This window comes from Gossypium arboreum, chromosome 3, assembly GCF_025698485.1.
Source record: "Gossypium arboreum isolate Shixiya-1 chromosome 3, ASM2569848v2, whole genome shotgun sequence".
Classification (NCBI taxonomy): Eukaryota; Viridiplantae; Streptophyta; class Magnoliopsida; order Malvales; family Malvaceae; genus Gossypium; species Gossypium arboreum.
Genome location: NC_069072.1, coordinates 106,608,835 through 106,615,087, shown reverse-complemented (window position 1 = coordinate 106,615,087; position 6,253 = coordinate 106,608,835). Strand labels below are relative to the sequence as shown.

The 6,253-nt window shown below is 34.3% G+C and overlaps 1 non-coding gene across 1 annotated transcript; it reads right to left on the bottom strand.

Annotated features, from left to right (window-relative positions):
* Positions 1-5,722: 5,722 nt before the first annotated feature.
* LOC128290791 (small nucleolar RNA R71) lies at positions 5,723-5,824 on the bottom strand. Its single transcript, XR_008280577.1, has one exon. It is a non-coding gene; the product is annotated as a small nucleolar RNA R71 (small nucleolar RNA).
* Between the last annotated feature and the right edge of the window lie 429 nt (positions 5,825-6,253).

Genomic DNA, 6,253 nt, shown 5'->3' with positions numbered 1-6,253 from the left:
TAACACAGCTCTTTAGGGTCATCACCATCATACATTTCTTGATCACTTGTCTTACTGTGACCTATTTCTCAGTTTAAATATTTGACCTCTTTAAAGGTGTTCTTGTTGGATATAGTGCCTTAAGTGTTGTATTTTTGTCTAAGTACACTTGTAATATTTTAAATAGATTGGTTAGTAAAATTATTCATGAATTAAATTAATACTTTGTATATTGTCTTCACATAATTTTTGCATACAATGCAAAATGGAAGCAGATGTTGCTTACTGGTTGTCTAATGTTTAACTAATATTAAGTGAAATGGAATAAAATATTTATAATTAATAAGCAAAAATAACAAACTTAATTATAAATCATTTGAGCCCTAATTGCATATGTCCAATCGATCCCTCCACTAGCTAGTTGAAACCAAAAATGAATTTCGTATTTGAATCAAAATGAACATAATGATTAGAAATAGAGAAATGAAAAACATTCATAAATGATTATGGTTTTCTCCGAAATGGACAAATGGAATTTACCTGTCATTTAATGTAATAGTCACTCAAAGTCAAGTCCGCACTTAAGGAGTTTATTTCCTAAGCAGTTTAGTATTTTAATTTACATTTTTAGTTTTTAGGCCTTAGGATAGAAATTTAATAAAAGTAAATTTTTTAACACATTTGTTATGTAACACCCCGTACCCGAGACCATCGCCGGGGTCGGACACGAGGGGTTAACAGACTTCGTTCACTTAATTTCACCGTTCATAAAAAAAATTTTCCAGACAGCTGGCTAACTGTGTCACTGTCACCTTAAAAATCATATCTTGAGTTCTACAACTCGAAAATCAGTTTCGTGATTTTTCCCTGAAACTAGACTCATATATACATCTACTATTTTTTTTCTAGAATTTTTGGTCGGGCCAATTAGTACAGTTTATTAGTTAAAGTCTCCCCTGTTCCAGGGTGCGACTACACTGACCTTCATGCATTACGACCTGGATATCTCCCTGTACAGGGCTTCAATACTGATGCCGTTTGTTTCTATAGAAACTAGACTCAAAAAGGAATCTATACATATATGGCATGACTTCTAAATGTCTCGGGTTAATTTATAATGAATTTCCAAAGTCGGAACAGGGAATCCAGAAACCGTTCTGGCCCTGTTTCACGAAAACCTAAATATCTCTTAACATACAACTCATATGACCGTTTCGTTTCTTCCATATGAAAGTAGATTCATCAAGGTTCATTTACATAATTTATTCACTATTTAATTCCATTCCTAATATTTTAGTGATTTTCACATCCACATCGCTGCTGCTGTCAGCATCTGCCTTTAAGGTAGACTTTACCTATTTCATAGTTTCCATGATTCAATTAGCCCTTTTGCATACATAGCACAAAGTATAATCATGATTAACCATTCCAATGGCTAATCGTTTCCAAACATTTCCATACCTCTTAGTGATCAACATACAAACGATTATAGTACTATGCTAAAAACGTATATAAGCCATTTTCGCATGGCTATCCAAAGTTTTACATACCAAAGTTCAAACAAACATAATAGCCTATACATGCCGAAATGTTCTCTTAGACCAACTAAGAAGAAGATACCAAAAAGTTGCAAGCTGGTGTGATGACTTCGATGACGGTCCCGAATACGCAAAAAGTCGAGTCCAAGAAACCTAAAATGAGTGACAAGCAAACACCGAATGATTATATAACTCAGTAAGTCATAAGCATTACACTACCATCCATTAATAAAATTTTCACAAGAGGAAACAACGAAATGAGGCTAAGTACTCCATCCATACCGAACTATGCCATAGTTTCTTAGACCTTACGATTCAATCTCATTCCAAGTCCTACATTGACATTTCATACGCTATTCAATAGGATAATTGAGGCATTTCCATACATCATTTTATTTTCGTTACAATCATACAACTAAACGGACTTTCACCTATTCCACGATGAACCTTATGTACGTGACTTCAATTATAATCATCACATAGGTTCAAAACTTACCACGCTCAACTCCATATATAAACATAGCGCCTATTAGCCATGAACTCAAGGTACTTACCCTTTCCGCTGTTCAAATCGATTCGGTAAGGTCGCACCCTTAATATAAATAATTGATAGAAAATATATATATATATATATATTTTATATAGTGGGTTCGCACACATAGTGCTTAATAATCAACCACGCACACTTAGTGCCATGTACTTTAAACTCGCACACTTAGTGCCATGCATTTCAAGCCCGCACACTTAGTGCCATTCTCTCAACCGTGAACACTTATTGTCCGCATACTTAGTGCCGAAAACCAGCCACTATATACGCTTCACTTCCTTTTTACATTCGACAATTTCATCTCTACATACATATACATTTGTATACATTTCATCTCATTAAACACAATTGCATAGGCATTACGATCATTTAAATCAATACCAACTATATGCTTAATGACTTACCTTGTGTTGGGTAAAATAATTCCAAGTCGGCTACTCGATGACCTTCGATTTCCCCTTGTTGGACGCCTCTCCTTTAGGATCTTGAGCTTAAACAAATAAATTAACTCATTCAACTGCTTTGCTACATATATTGGTATTCACATTTTAATGATTTTATGACATACGGAACGGCATGGTAAAATTTTTATCTTGCTACCTTATGCTCTTAGCTATTCGGCTAATAACCATATGCTATCGCCCTACTATCAATAATCCAATCACACATGCATATATATATATATGGCGAATGTACAAAGCTTAGACTCATCATCACCTATGCTCTTAATTTGATGGCGAATATGCATACATATATATATATATATAATATCAACTATACTATCATCTTTAATTCACCTAAACACAAAATTTCATCTCATGAACACTTGACTGAATTTTTCCTAATCTAGCATGGCTTCACATATATTTGTAACATCCTATAAATCCACATATATCACATTTCTACATAAATTTTCTTTTACTTTTCCTCTACTTCCATTCACAACATCAAAAGCACCATACACATGTATCATTACAAAGCTTCACACTTAGCATGCAAATGACATCAACACAAATCCACCTTAGCGAAACTTAACTCATCTTCATGCCTCATCACCACAACATCAAACATCAAACACCAACCAAGAAGACAACACCCATGGCCGAATATCATCCCCATCTCATAGCAAAGATTTAAACCATGGGCTAGGTAGAACTCAAACTAACAACTAAAAACATGCATGAATCTCATGGACAACATCAAACATACCTTAGTCTAGCAACCTCCCATGGCTGATTTTCTCAAGCTCTCCCCCTTCTTCTTAGAACATTCGCCAAGCCAACAAAATGTGAAAGGATGGACACTTTTTTTTCTTTTCTTTGTTTTCATCATATTCCTTTTCATTATTTATTCTTTCTAACATAACCACTAACTAAACATGTTTGCAACATGTTTCCATTCATAGCATGGCCGGCCACTATGCTTAATTTTTGGGTAAATTGACATGCAAACCCAGTATTTTCACAACATGCATTTATAGGCCACCTTACATTTGCCTAGCACATTTCTAAATTTTCTCACATAAGTCCTATTTGATAATATTCACTTACAATTAACAAAATCCAAACATGAAATTTTCACACATGCATATGTACATATAATGAGCATCAACTATGACGGTTAATTATTTTTATGACTCGGTTTAGTGGTCCCGAAACCACTTTCCGACTAGGGTCAATTTAGGGCTGTCACATGTTAGGTGTTGTAACCCAATGGCCCAACATAGGCATTAGGTTGTGCTAATATGTCCAATTAAGTGTGTATGATGAAGATATAAATGCCTAATTTATATGGAAGTAAGGGTTGGGTGATGCACAAGCTTCCCAAGACGTCAAGGCACAAAATGAATAACCAAGGAAAGATGTGGGTATTGTGTTGCGCCACGCAAGTGGTATGGCGTGACACATGTCGACATGTTGTCCAAGTTTAGTATGTTATTCTCGTCCGTGCAATCAAACTTATACGAAGACTTTGTACGTGTCAAAGACCTAATTTAGGCTACCAACAACTTTATAAATAGGACATTAGCGGTTGAATGTAACTAAGTCGTCCTAGATGCCTTCAAGAACCCAAGTAGCTTAGAAGTAATTTAGTTTATTTTCTTTTCAATTTTTCAATACTTTCTTGTTTTCCTCTTGAAATCAGTTTTGGTTTAAGAGTTTATCTCTTTTCAGTCAAGTATTTTAGTTTATGTTCTTTTGAATTTGTTTTATTTCTTTATTCCAATCAAGGGATTTACTACTTTTTTCCGCATTCGATATTAAATCCACAATTATTCAAATCTCTTTTCTGCTTCAAATTCATCGTGTTCTTTACATGGTTTATTTAATCGAGAAAGAGATTATGAATAACATGAGTGCCTAAATCCCTTAGGTAGATTAGCAAGTGGATAGGGATGTGATTAATAGAGGATTTAGGGTTTCCCAAGAGTGATTAGTTGGTATAAATTATGTGTGCTTAAACTACTAGGCTTGACAACCCTAGGAAGTTACCATAGGTAAGACGAGGTTGAGAGATAAGTCGAACTGAGTAAATCATAATTTTTCCTGGTTGAGAAAGTGAGATTAGAAGATAAGCGAGTATCAACCAATTGATTATTTAATTAGAGGCTGGGAGGTAATAATTGGTTAATTGATAGCTAATCCACTCTAAAACTCTAATTCGAAATTAGTTACAAACTCTAAAGCGAGTTAATCTTCCTGATTTATTTATTTATTCTATTTTTCTTTATTTATTTATTTTCGTTATTTATTTGTTTTATTCTCTTACTTTATTTTATGGTTCACCATAATATACTGAAATAATTAGTACTACTTAGACTTGTTATTGTAAAAGTGTTTTATTTATTTTTTCCATCCTCTATTAGGTATGATCCTTGGAATACTTCCAAGTATTTCGTTATAAAAACTATATTACAATTTGATCCGTGTACTTGTATAACCGCCGTTCTTAATTCTTATATTTTTTTGTGTTTTATTTAACTATAAACGATAACATATTTATAGGTGGTCAAGTTTTTGACGCCATTGCAGGGATGTTTTGACAATAAATTGTGAAAATATAGTTTTTTTACAATTAGTAAGATATTTAGGACAGTTAAGGCCTATATATATGATTTTAAGTTTATTTTCAAGTCGTGTATGACCCAAAGCTCAAGTACTTTAATTGAACCTTATCCAGATCTGGAGGAAAGACTCAAGTCTAATCGTCTAGCCATCAATACCTATCTGCTCGAGGTAATTAATTTACCATGAACAATACGTTATTTGAGGAGCCACGAGAACAACAAGGCAATAACCAAGAAGTGATCCTAATGGCTCAAAGGACATTGTGCGAGTATGCCCTATGTACACTAGACGCAGTGCAATGAAGCATAGAATGACCGGTGATTAATGCAAATAATTTCAAAATAAAGACGAGCATTATCCAAAGTCGAAGATCCGAATCAGCACTTGAAGTGCTTCCTTCAACTATGCGACACCTTCAAGTACAACGGGGTATCCAATAATGCAATGCACTTTGGTTATTCCCATTTTTATTGTGTGACAACATGGCTTATTGGTTAGACTCGTTACAATCGAGTTCCATCACTACATAAAACGATCTAGTGAAAAAAATTTCTTTATAAATTTTTCCCTATAAGTCAAACCATTCAACTATGGTTAGTAATCGCCAGTTTTAAACAATTTGAAAGTGAATCCTTGTATGAGGCATGGGAGCATTTCAAGAGAATTCTAAGGAAGTTCCAACACCATGGACTGTAGGTATAGCTCCAAATCCAAATATTCTACAACAGTGTTGACAAACACATTAGATCTAGTTTAGACGAAGAATTTGAAGGATCTCTCATGTTCTATATATATGGATGAGCCTACAAAATCATAGAAAATATGGCTATAAACTTGTACATGTGGCCAAATGAGAGGTTTATGTACAAATCTAAGCCCCTAATGGTGAAAGCTGTGAAAGAAAAGAACAACGATGATCGATTCAAAAAAATCCTTGAAAAGCTTAATCGTTTGGAGACATTCATCAAGCTAACGAGGGCCAAATGAGTGGAGTCACTGTTGAAATCCAACTAAAAGAGGCAGGCTACGTAAATAATAGGGGTTGGGACCCCTATTCAAACACTTCTAATTTTGGTTAGAGGGATCATCCAAACATCAAGTGGAGAGTTAACCAATGAGGG